The sequence below is a fragment of the Myotis nattereri genome (genome assembly GCF_964212035.1).
Source record: "Myotis nattereri genome assembly, chromosome: 15".
Lineage (NCBI taxonomy): Eukaryota > Metazoa > Chordata > Mammalia > Chiroptera > Vespertilionidae > Myotis > Myotis nattereri.
Genome location: NC_138090.1, coordinates 32114900 through 32128126, shown reverse-complemented (window position 1 = coordinate 32128126; position 13227 = coordinate 32114900). Strand labels below are relative to the sequence as shown.

The 13227-nt window shown below is 42.4% G+C and overlaps 1 protein-coding gene and 1 pseudogene across 2 annotated transcripts in view; both read right to left on the bottom strand.

Annotated features, from left to right (window-relative positions):
* GARRE1 (granule associated Rac and RHOG effector 1) overlaps positions 1 to 13227 on the bottom strand; it is a 58677-nt gene that overhangs the window by 44144 nt on the left and 1306 nt on the right. The gene's annotated exons all lie outside the window — the stretch shown is intronic.
* Positions 3563 to 13226, bottom strand: LOC308531353 (serine--tRNA ligase, cytoplasmic-like; annotated as a pseudogene). Its single transcript has 2 exons — positions 13214 to 13226; positions 3563 to 6363 (listed from the first exon to the last, which is right to left on the bottom strand). The product of its transcript is annotated as a serine--tRNA ligase, cytoplasmic-like (transcript).

Genomic DNA, 13227 nt, shown 5'->3' with positions numbered 1-13227 from the left:
AGAATGATGTGCAATTTAAAACTTGTGAATTTTTTATTTTCCATGCAATATTTTGGACAAAGGTAACTGAAATTGTGGAAAGTGAAATCATGTATAAAGGGGACTACTATATTAGCATATTGTTTTGCTAAGAGGTACTACAGTGCTACAATCAAGAGTTTGTACTTTTGTACACAAAAGTCTAGATCTGCCATGAGACTTTTGATAAATTGCTTAATTTCTCCATACCTCAGTCTCCACATCAACAAAATAGGAATATGAATAGTACCTAACTCATAAGGTTATTAATAGAATTCAGTATGTTAATGTGTATAATCTCATCAAAATATGATAACGGGCCCTAGCTGGTTTGGTTCAGTACATAGAGCAGTGGTTCTCAACCTTCTGGCCCTTTAAATACAGTTCCCAACCATAAAATTATTTTCGTTGCTACTTCATAACTGTAATGTTGCTACTGTTATGAATCATAATGTAAGTAGCTGATATGCAGGATAGTCCTAGGCGACCCCTGTGAAAGGGTTGTTTGACCGCTAAAGGGGTCGCAACCCACAGGTTGAGAACCGCTGGCATAAAGCATCAGCTGCAAGACCGAAGGATTCGATTCCAGTCAAAGGCACATACCTCGGTTGCACACTCATTGCGGAACCTGGTTGGGGTGCATGCGGGAGGCAACCAATCAATGTGTCTCTCTCACATTGATATTTCTCTCTCTCCCCCTCCTTCCCACTCTAAAAAAATCATTGCAAAAAGTATCCTCTGGTGAGGATTAACAACTGAAAAAAATACATGGTGATGGAAGGAGACTTGACTTTGGGTGGTGAACACACAATTATACAGACGATATAATGTAGAATTGTACACTTGAAACCTATATAATCTTAACCAAAGACACCCCAATAAATTTAACAAAAATTCAAAACTGTGTAGAGTCTCAGAACAGAACATGATGTAAGTACTATATGACTAATAGCTTCTTTTTGCTTTTCTTGTTATTAAGGTATTTTGAGTTTGGTTTCTCTCACTTGTAGCCATAGTGATTTTTTAAAACAACTTAAGTATTAGTCTCTTGCTCAAAATCCCCCTTTTAAAAAATCCCATCTCGTTCTGTATAAAATCTAAATTCTTACCAGGGCCTGCCCTGTCCTCATTCACCAGGTAGTTAGGAGATTCTGGTATGGGGGCTGAGTCCTATCACAGGGAGCTGGGTCAGGCTTGAGGCTATTTTCCAATGCATCACAGCACTCATCATACCTAGTGTCACAGTCTACTTATTTATCTGTCTTGCCCACCAAGCCTGGAGCACTTTAGATCGTCCTCACTCATCTTTGCCAGTGTACAGCCAGCTCGTCTGTATTTTACCCCAGTGGTAGCAGCTAGGTGAACAGGAAAGCAGGCCAGGCAACTGGGGCCTGCGCTGGAGCTAGTGGGACCTCAGGAGGGGTCTTGGAGTGACCAAGGACTCACAGGGGCTCCACACCATCAGGATATTTCTATTTTCCTGGCTCTGAACATTTCAGGACTAGTTAGAGGTCAGAAAGCCCAGTCTCATGGAGGGATGGACACTGCAAACAATCCCCTCTGCAGAAAGACTGGACTGGCCTGAGCTGCAAACAGGTTCAGGACACAACGCCTGTGTATGATGGTCCCAGCAGGATTTTAGGCACATGCCATTTCTCAAACACTCACATTCCTGATTTGTAAAGATGAGAGAGGCTGCAAAAACAACCCTGTGAAATCTAACAAGCTGACCAGCAACCATAAAAATCCTATACAATAAAAGCCTAGTATGCAAATTGTCCCCTCGACCAGGAGTGCAACCAGGAGTTTGACCAGGGGGCGGGGTTGGCGGCTGCAGCAGGTGGCCAGGGGAAGGGAGGCACCCGACACCAGCAGCCGCTAGGGACCCTAACCATGCACAAAGTTCGTGCACTGGGCCTTTAGAATAAATAAGAAATAATTCAGGCCCTAGCTGGTTTGGCTCAGTGGATAGAGCGTCAGCCTGCAGACTCAAGGGTCCCAGGTTCGATTCTGGTCAAGGGCACATGCCCTGGTTGTGGGCTCAATCCCCAGTAGGGGGCATGCAGAAGGCAGCTGATCAATGATTCTCTCTCATCACTGATATTCCTCTCTCTCTCTCTCCTTCTCCCTTCCTCTGAAATTAAATGTTTTAAAAAATAATTCAGGAAAACTAGTTCTACATAGAATTACATTCCATGAAATCTTTTGTTTCCTTCTAATTTGCCCACCAAACCTAATTTTTCACTATTGTCTGCTCAAATCTTTTTAGCAACTATGAAATATTAAATTATTCTCCTAAAAGAAAGCAACATTGTCAATTTAGTCACCAAAATTAGGAGCACACCCATTCTTTCCTTGACTCCTACACCTGATGCTGGGGTCTTGTCTTCAGAGGGGTCTTCTCTCTGTTCTCATTTTCTTCCTCGAGTCACTTCTATTTTCTTCATTTTTCTGCTCTCTACTCATCACTATATCTTAATAATACTCCCTGCAATATTGTGATTTATAGTAAGAAATTTATATACTTGGTCTACTTCCAAGGTTCCTAGCACACAGCTGCTTAAAACCCTTGGAATTTTCTAAGTAACAAGAGAGATAAAGTATTTGTAACATCTTTTATCCAAACCTGAGTTTATGTTGATGGTTTTTGGAAAGCCCCTAAGGATGGAGGCTTGTTGCAAGGGGAACCAACCAACAGATTAGAGGTTTGGAACTTTCAGCCCTCTGCTTCTGGGGAGAAGAGGCTGGAGGTAGAATCAATAATCCACAGATAATAATTTAATCAAATCACACCTATGTAATGAAGCCCCCAAAAAGTCCAATGACCCAAAGGAAGGGGTTCAGAAAGCGTCCAAGGTGGTGAACATATGGAAGTGCTAGGAGGGTGGCGTGCCTGGAAAGTGCATGGAAGTCCCACATATCTTCCTACATACCTTGTCCTATGCATGGCTTCCATTTGGCTGCTCCTGAGTTATATCCTTTTATAATCTAGTAAGGAAAATAGTTTTGAGTTCTGTGAGCTGCTCTAACAAATCAATAATGTGAATCTCTGATTTATAACCAGTCTGCAAGGACAGGAAACAACACCCTGGGCTTCTGATTGACATCTAAAGGGGAGGAGGTGCAGTCTTGTGGGAGTAAGCCCTTAATCTGTGAGATCTGATGTTAACTCCAGATAAATAGTGTCAGAAATGCCTGGTGTGGGGAAACCACCACACATTTGGTAATCAGAAGTGCCAGAGTGAAATAAAGCATTCTGTGAGTAGACAGAAAATGAAGGAGTTTTCCTAAACACTCCCCCCTTTTCTGTTAGAAGATCACTTCACATGAACAAAACCCTTCATGAAATGGAATCTCTTATTGGGTATTCCTGATACATTATTCCTATCAGGTAGTCATACATTTCTCTCTTCCTTTGTTTAAATTTGGAAAATGTCCAAATATACGCAAAAGCAGAGTATAACAAACCCCTATATATCCATCAAAAAAGCTTCAATAACTACCAACATTGTGTCATTTTTTAAATTATTTTTTAAGTGTCTAATCCCAAAGGCCATACTTTAAAAAAAAAAGTGTATTTTTATTGATTTCAGAGAGGAAGGGAGAGGGAGAAATAGAAATATCAATGATGGGAGAGAATCACTGATCGGCTGCCTCCTGCACACCCCAATTTGGGCATTGAGCCCACAACCCAGGCATGTGCTCTTGACTGGAATCAAACCCAATACTCTTCAGTCTACAGCCCGGCACTCTACCAATTGAGCCAAACTGGTTAGGGCCATTGTGTCATTTAAAAAATATATATATTTATTGATTTCAGAGAGGAAGGGAGAGAGAGACATCAATGATGACAGAGAATCATTGATCAGCTACGTCCTGCATGTCCCAAACTGGGGATTGAGCCCACAACCTGGGCATGTGCCCTGACCAGGAATTGAACCATAACCTCCTGGTTCATAGATCCATGCTCAACCCGAGATATGCCAGCTGGATGCCATGCCATTTTTTAAAAATCCTTCCGCCCAACTCCACTTTTGCTGAAATGTTCTGAAGCAAATCCAATCAACCAAGACCTAGTACATGTTCAAACTTCCTAAGTTATTTTTTTAATTTTTTTTTTTTTTTTTTGTTTCTCAATCCCAAAAGGCTCATTTTGATTTTTTTTTTTTTTTTTTTTTTTTTTGCCAATCCTCACCAGAGGATATTTTTTCCCATTGATTTTTTAGAGAGTGGGAGGAGAGAGGGAGAGGCGGGAGAGAGAGGGAGAGGGAGAGAGAAACATCGATGTGAGAGACGCACATCGATTAGCTGCCTCCTGCACGGCTACAACCAGGGCCAGGGATCAAGCCTGCAATTGAGGTACGTGCCCTTGACCAGAATCGAACTCAGGACCTTTTAGTCTGCAGGCCAAGCCAACACTCTTACCCTTTGAACCAAACTGGCTAGGACTTATTTGGTTTTTATATCTTCTAATTCTTTTTTTTTTTTTTTTTAACTTGCTAAATGGAACAATTTTCTCTAAGAGGAAAAAGCAAAAGTGAGTGTGGTTCCAGGTAGAACTGTGAGACAGGGTCTGAGCCCCAGGTGGAAGACTGCAGGCAAGTCCTAGCCTTCCCTCAGAGAGGCTTCATTACATGGTTTCTTCAGTCCTCAGTCCTAGGCCCATGCAAACAGTTACACTGTGTTGTAAATAGCAGATGGTTCCAGTTTTAGCAATGCAGCCAGATGGGACAGGCGATGAGTGGGTATGTGTCTGGCTTCCCTGTTTGTAGGCAGGCTCTGGGATCCCAGCTGACAAAACTGGGAGGAAGGAATATTCAGGAATTGGTGACCTCCATGTTCTGCAGCTGGCTCTCCAGGGTGACATCTCTTGCTGCCCCTTTTTTTTTGCTGCCCTCATGCTGCTGCTTCTGCTTCTTTGATGACTCCTGGTGAATGGGTGCAGGCTTCAGAAAGGGAATCAGTTCTTGACGACCTGGTGGCATAAACTCCTTCAACTTCTCAGGCACAATGATGCCCTTCTCCACCTGGTAGTTCTCCAGGATGGCGCAGGTGGTGCGGGTAGTGGCACACATGGTAGCATTCAGCTTATGGACAAACTCCACCTTGTCCATCATCTTCTTGGTTTGCCTATATTGGATTCATGGCGGTGAACCTGACAGTCTGTGCAGTTAGAACAAGAGACTAATTCACGGAAGCTCCCAAGTCTGGAAAGTAAGCCTCCAGGTCAAGTTTCATACTGGCAGTGTGATTCAAAAACCTGTGATAATATTCACGATGTGGTGCAGGATCCCTGAAGACTGGCAGAATTCCTCTGCGGTGGTGATCAACTCTTCAAACATCTCCCATGACTTCTTGTCATGTAGTGATGAGTGGAAAAACTGTTCAATCTTCTCAAACTGATGGACTCGAAAGATGCCATGGGAGTCATAGCCAAGGAAGCCCACCTCCTGGCGAAAGCAGGTAGACAGAACAGCATACCTGATGGGCAAATCCTCTAACTATAGCCACTCATCCCAGTGGAGAGCAGCGATGGGCTGCTCGGAGATGATAATCAAGTATTTCTCATCATAGGAGTTGCCATCAGACTTTTCACTGCCTTTGCCAATCACCTTATAAAGTTCTTCATCAAACTGGATGAGTTGTGCCAACTCCTGCATGATCTCTTTCCTCATGAAAAACGGGGTATAAATGGGAGTGGACCCCTGACTTCCCAAAGTGAGAAGGGCATACTGGATGAGTGCCTGTTCCAGGAACACCAGGACCCCTCGACTCCCAGCCATCATTACCCCTTTTTTGCCTTCAAAGCCACCAACCATCACCACCAGGTCCATTTGCGAGTACTTCTTCCTGACATTATAATCACCCCAAATCCTCTCTACTTTGTTGTCCGCATCCTCGTTACTGATGGGCACAGAGGGATGCAGAAGGTTCCTGATCTCTCAGAGGTTCTCAAACTGCTCTTCTCCAGCTTTAATTGCTTGGCATCACACTCAGGATGACTTCGTCAATGAGGAGTTGGAGTTTTTTGATCTGTGACACTTTCATGTTAGCTAAATTGTCCGAGGTGAGGTCATCGAGATTTAACATATTCTCCAGAATGGACTCATCTCCCACTAGCTCTTTTTTCTTCATTTTCTCTCCAATTGTCTCGCTGCATAGGTTCTTCAGTTTGTTCAAGTTGTCCACCTAAAATCTGCATCTTTGCTACTCACCATCTGCCTTCACCAGCTAGCTGACCCACTCGTCCCAGGTCCTTGAAGCAGTTCTTTTGTGTCTCTCAGATGAGGGCTGGGTCCCCTCCTTTATCTACCCAAAACAAATCCAGATCCAATACTATCTTTCCTCCTCCCAGGTCAACAATAAGGGGAAATGAAGTTTGTAGCAAGGGAGTCAACCTAACTCTTTTAATTCAGGTACCTTCTACCTAAATTTTTTTAAGGTACTTGACTTGTTGAACAAATCAGGTCAACTGCCTGAAGAATATGCCACATTCTGGATTTATCTGATTGCTTCCTGTGGTATTGTATAACTTGTTCCACTATGTCTCACATTTCCTGTAGACTGGGAATTCATTCTAGACGCAGCCGTGGGCAAACTACGGCCCGCGGGCTGGATCCGGCCCGTTCGGCTGTTTTTTCTGGCCCGCGGAGCCGAAAGAGTGGAGGGTTCTCTTGCTCTCCCCTCTGCTCCTTCACCAGCAGCAGTGTTAACATGGCAACATCAGGAAACACGGCCGCAGCTCCTTCTTCTGAGGCCAGTTTAAGAACTCATTGTGGCCCTCGAGTCAAAGAGTTTGCCCGCCCCTGAAGCTTCGTTAGTTTGTTTTTCTCCCTTGGGGTGAGGGGAGAAGTACAAGAATATATTATGGGGGTGATGCTATGTGGTTCTTCTCAGGGGACATGATCACCTGGTTATATCATATTCAGTAATGCTGAAGCTGACAAATGGATTTGGCTGGGAAAGGGCTGATCCCTCCCTTATGAAGTTCCCCCTAGGACCTTTCACCAAATGGTTTTATCCTCTACTTCTAAATAGAAGAATCTCAGTATTATTCTGTGTGCCTTATTATAGTATATTCTGTATACTATATACATATTGTATACTGTAGAATATACTGCAGTATATTATAAGTACTAGAAAAATCTTATCCATTAGGGCTATTTACCCTGAAAAACAGTCTGTACCAGAGAGGCAGGGAAATTTGCTTAATTTCTTATGTTTCTCCTTTATATTAGTGATTTTCAGGGTAATAAATTGGTTGCACAGTGTGTCTTGACAAATCAATGTCAAAGGGTCCAGTCTCCCCAGAGTGTCATATGCCCTTTGGCTTCACTGGCTTCTACCCACATAGAATGTGCTGGTCAGACAGTAAATCTTGTTTGTTGTTCACAATTAAATTTAGAGACTCACTCAAATGCCAACTACTTAATTAGCTATAGTTTCTGTAGTGGTTCTCAACCATGGCTGCACATTAGAATCACCTGGGAATCTTTTTAAAATCCTGATTTCTGGGCCTCATCCTCTGGAAATTGTTTCTTTGTTACTAATGTTGTGGCCTCACCCCATAACAAAGAAACAGAATTTCCGGAGGATGAGGCCCAGAAATCAGGATTTTAAAAAGATTCCCAGGTGATTCTAATGTGCAGCCTAGGTTGAGAACCACTGTTCTAAAGGCTAAAATCTGAAGACAATTTAGGTAATAGAAAATTCACCTCATTAAAAGAATAAGCCAAAAAGAGTGACTAGAAATTAGCAACAGCCTGAAAATAGATTCATACAAGTTCACTTTTACAAAGTGAACTACAGTTTCTGATTAATAGCAGCAATTTGGATTTTCATGCAGTTAGGAAATATTTACTCCATAATCTGTTATGGAAGATCTACTAGTTGAAACAAGAAAAAGTAACACCTGAATGTTACTTTTAGGCAAAAAACACCACCACCACACACACACACAAAACCAGTATGAAAATTTAATTCCATTAAGGTTAATGAACACCACATTTTGAAATGAGCTTCTAATATTTTCCATTACTGTTATTCTACAGTATTTTTGGCATATATCTATTCTAAATAAATGTTACTGTGCCTGGATTAAGGTCATTAAGACAGTCAGTGCTCACAAATTATTTCAAACAGTTTCATAGTATACAAAAGACATCTGTCAGTGCATCAAACTGGAAGCCAAGGTTCAATTACATAACGATTTGATTTGCCCTAGCTGGTGTGGCTCAGTAGGTTGGGCATCATCCTGTGTACCTAAAGGCTGCGGGTTCGATTCCTAATCAGGGCACATGTCCAGGTTTGCAGAGTCAAACCCTGGTGGAGGGCTTCAGGAGGCAGCTGATAAAAGGCTAGGTTTGACTCAGTGGATAGAGTGTTGGCCAGTGAACTGAAGGGTCCCAGGTTCAATTCTGGTCAAGGGCACATGCTTGGCTTGCGGGCTTGATCCCCAGTAGGGGGCATGCAGGAGGAAGCCAATCAATGATTCTTTCTCATCACTGATGTTTCTTTTTTCTTTTTTTATCATCACTGATGTTTCTATCTCTCACTCTCCCTTCCTCTCTGAAATCAATAAAGATTAATTTTTTAAAAAAATGGTTGATATTACACTCTCATGTCAATGGTTCTCTTTCCCTTCCTCTCTCTCTGAAAATCAATAAACTATTCTTAAAAATAAAGACATAAAGATCTGATTTAAAGTCTGCCTACCCATTTACAAGGTGGTGACACTTAGCCACTAAAAATGTTGACAGATAAAATATAGTCCCCTTAAAGACATAAAACTCCTGGGAGATCTGTAGCTGCCCTGGACTTCTGGAATGCCTGTACAGAGCACCTGCCCCGGGGGCCAAGGATTCCCAACAGTGAGGCCCCACCATGACACCAGAGCCCTGGAGCTGCCAAGAAATGAAGCCAGCCACAAGGGGAGATGTGGCATCACTGCTCCCTGCACAAGGACAGCAGATCCTGTCCTGCTGGCCTCCCTTCACCTTACTTGCAGAGGCTGACCTCTTTACCTTCTGACCTCATCCCTAGTACTCTCCCTTGGGCTCACTGTTCAGCCACAATAGGTCCTTGCTGCTCTTCAAACAGTCAGGGTCACTCCTGCCTCAGGAACTTTGCACTAGCTGTTCTCTCTGCCTGGTGTTCTCTTTTTCCTGATTATCAACAGGATTTACTCCTTCATCTCCTTCAGGTCTTTACTCAAATGACACCTTTTCAGTGATGCCTTCTGTCTTATCTAAGATTGCAGTCCTCTTATATCCATATATACAAAGGGAAGAATTCTGTCTTATTCATCACTGTATCCTGTGCCTGAAAGAGTACATGGCACAAAGTAAAGTGTGCAATAGATATCTGTGGAATGAACGTGTGAATCACAGTCCATCTGATTCTTACTTATATTTGCACTAAAAAGTAATTCTACTTAAGACAAATGACAGATGTTTGTAAAGAGGTGGGCATTTGTCACTTTCTAATAAACAGAAAACCAAGTTATAGGGTTGTCTATAATTCTTTAATATGAACTACATGTTTTAATTGAAAATGAACCTTAGTTAGAATAACACATTTCTAGGACATATGAAACTGAGGTAGACAAAAATCAAAGAGAAATCAGCCACTCAATCCAGCTAGCCTGGCATTTTACAGGAACACTGGAATTAACACAATCATAAAAACCACTGGTGGAGATGCTTCTAAACTCAAAAAGAAAAGATACAGAGAGTTGGTCCCGTGTAGTCTACCGCTAAAAAACATTTGGGTAGCATGTCAAAGCTTTGTACAAAGAAAAAATTCAATACAGAAAAGCATATTTTTCCTGAATTCACATTTTAGCTGGACTGACCATGTGAAACTTATACAAAGGAAATCCCATGAAATGCTCAATTAAGATCCTATTTCTCATTTTAGACCAGTGGTTCTCAACCTTGGCTGCACATTAGAATCACCTGGGAATCTTTTTAAAATCCTGATTTCTGGGCCTCATCCTCCGAAAAGTCCGTTTCCCTGTTATGGGGTGGGGCCACAACATTAGTAATGAATCTTTTTTAAAATCCTGATTTCTGGGCCTCATCCTCCGGAAATTCTGTTTCTTTGTTGCTAATGTTGTGGCCCCACCCCATAACAAAGAAACAGAATTTCCAGAGGATGAGGCCCAGAAATCAGGATTTTAAAAAGATTCCCAGGTGATTCTAATGTGCAGCCAAGGTTGAGAACCACTGTTTTAGACAAAATTCTCTCTATATAATGTAAACAACACACTTTCTATAAATCCAGTGAGGGAAAGTGTCAACTGGCTGGCTTGTTCAAAGGTTCTCAGCTACTAGAAGTGTATTCAATGAACCACTCCCCCATTCACCCACACAGTCCTTTCCCCATGGCCCCATTCTAGATGCAAAGCAAACAGAGCAGTAACTACTGGTGGAAAAGGTTCTCTCGGGCTTTTATACTCTAAAGGTCTTAGCAGTTCCTGCATCGGGAAGGTAATACTACTGCCACCTTCCACCACCAAAGAGAAGATACAGAGCGGGTGGGAGGTGCCTACCTCAGGAACCTGGAGAGAAACGAGCAGAGCAAATGTTCCGAGAATGGTAACTTTTTCCACCTAAAAGAGTTCTAGTTAGAATATCTTGCACACTTCTCTCTGATGTTGGTTTTGTACATATTGTGCTCTGTACTTCAGACAAAAGCTAATAGTACCTTTCAAGCCATGTTTGAAACAATAATAATAAATGATGATGATGGATACAGAGTTTCACACATACCACTTGCTTCTGATCTTCACAAGAACCCTGGAAGGTGGGTGGTAATTCCACTTTATAGATGGGCAAGCCGAGGCTTAGAGATGCTACATTTGCTCAAGGCCATTCAGTCAGTAAGAAGCAGGGTTAAATTTTAAACCCAGATCTTCTGACTCCAGAGCCCTTAACAAACTGTCACAGGCACTATTTAGCTCACAGACCATAGTCACAACTCATTTCTCTAACAGTGAGACTGTGAGGGGTGAACCACTCAAGGTAAGGGGCAAAGTCACTGATGACAGGACTCACACATACCCAGCCTTGCCTCAGGGCACAAAGTAGGCAACTGCAGTTCAGGATCTGTCACTCCCAAACCTGGCTGTAAATAAGGGAACATTAGAAGCATGCTTGGGCACATTCAGAGTGAGACAGTGGGGTTGGTACTTTGTCTTAGGTTTAAAATGGTCAAGCAGCCCTACCTGATTTGGCTCAGTGGATAGAGCGCTGGCCTAAGGACTGAAGGATCCTGGGTTCGATTCTGGTCAAGGGAATATGCCCAGGTTGTGGGCACGATCCCCAGTGTGGGGCATGCAGGAGGCGGCCCATCAATGATTCTCTCTCATCATTGATGTTTCTATTCTCTCTCCCTCTCCCTTCCTCTCTAAAATCAATAAAATATATTAAAAAAAAGAAATTCTAGCCCTGGCTGGTATTGCTCAGTTGGTTGGAGCTGTCGTCCCATACACCAAAAGGTCATGGGTTCATTTCCTGGTCAGGGCACATACCTGGCTTGTGGATAAGATACCTGGTCCAGGAGCATACAGGACGCAACTGATCAATGTTTCTCTCTCTCACATTAATGTTTTCTCTCTCACTCCCTTCCTTTCTCTAAAAAAAAAAATCAATAATAAAAAAACATAAAAACTCTAGCAGTGACACTAATATAACAGATCAAGTTTAATAAATCTGAAGGCCAAGGTCATTTTTATTCTGAAATTTTTAGTCTAATCTTATAACTTAGAGCCTTAAAAGAGGGAGAATATTTCGAGCATCAAAGACGCTAAGAAATATCCTATATAATAAAAGGCTAATATGCAAATTGTCCCCTCAGGAGTTTGACTGATCAGGAGTTCGACCATTCGCTATGACGTGCACTGACCACCAGGGGGCGGTGCGGAACAAAGGAAGGCCCTGGCTAGCTGCCGGCAGCTGGGGGAAGGAAGGCCCCGATTGGCCCTGATTGCCAGCCAGGCCTAGGGGCCCTACCCGTGCACAAATTTCATGCACCAGGCCTCTAATATCCAATAAGAATCAAATGCATCCAATTGTGAATAGCTGTGAATTTAGAACTGGAAAAATAATTTAAACATGTGTGGAACTTCCCACAGTAAACAATGGTTCTATATAATGACAATTCACAAATAACACTCATAATCATAGTCTCTACCCTGTACTTTTAAAAATATGTTATCTGGAAATTAAGTTACAATTTGAATATTTAAAGAACATAAATATAGGTTGATTTGTTTGTTTAATAATCTTTTAACCTACTTAATTTGAAATGAAAGCAATTCAGAACCTGGCACACAACAAATTTTTTATAAGGAGAGAATATCAATAGAAAGAGGATGAAGCCTGGCCAGCATTCTCAGTGGTTGAGCGTCTACCTACAAACCAGGAAGCACGGTTCGATTTCCAGTCAGGGCAAATGCCTGGATTGTGGGCTCAATCCCTAGTGTGGGGCGTGCCGGAGGCAGCTAATAGATGATTCTTTCTCATCATTGATGTTTCTCTCTCTCACTCTGTGCCTTCATTTCTGAAATCAATACTATATACATATATATATTTTGGGGTTTTTTTAAAGAAAGAAAGAGACCCAGTCGGTTTGGCTCAGTGGTTGAGCATCAACCCATTAATCAAGAGGTTACCAGTTCAATTCCCAGTCAGGGCACATGCCTAGTTGTAGGCTCAATTCCCAGTAGGGAGCATGCAGGAGGCAACCAAGAGATGTGTTTCTCTCTCATCAATCCCTTCCTCTCTCTCTAAAATCAATAAAAAACCTATTTAAAAAGGAAGAAAGGAAGGAAGGAAGGGAGAGGGAGGAAGGGAGGGAGGGGCCTTCGTCTGCTTGGCTCAGTGGATAGAGTATCAGCCCTCAGACTGAAAGGTCCCAGGTTCTATTCTGATCAAGGGCATGTACCTGGGTTCCAGGCTCAATCCCCGGCTCTGGTTGGGCACATGGGAGGTAATCAACAGATGTATCTCTCTCATGTCGATGTTTCTCTCTCTGTCTCTCCCTCTACCTTCCACTCTCTAAAAATCAAAGGAAAAATATCCTCAGGTGAGGATTACCAACAACAACAACAATTAAAGAAAAAAGAAAGAGGATGAAGACCATCATTACTTACGATGATTTGGAGGAAAACTAAGACCACATTCTCACTTACCTCTGAAATACATT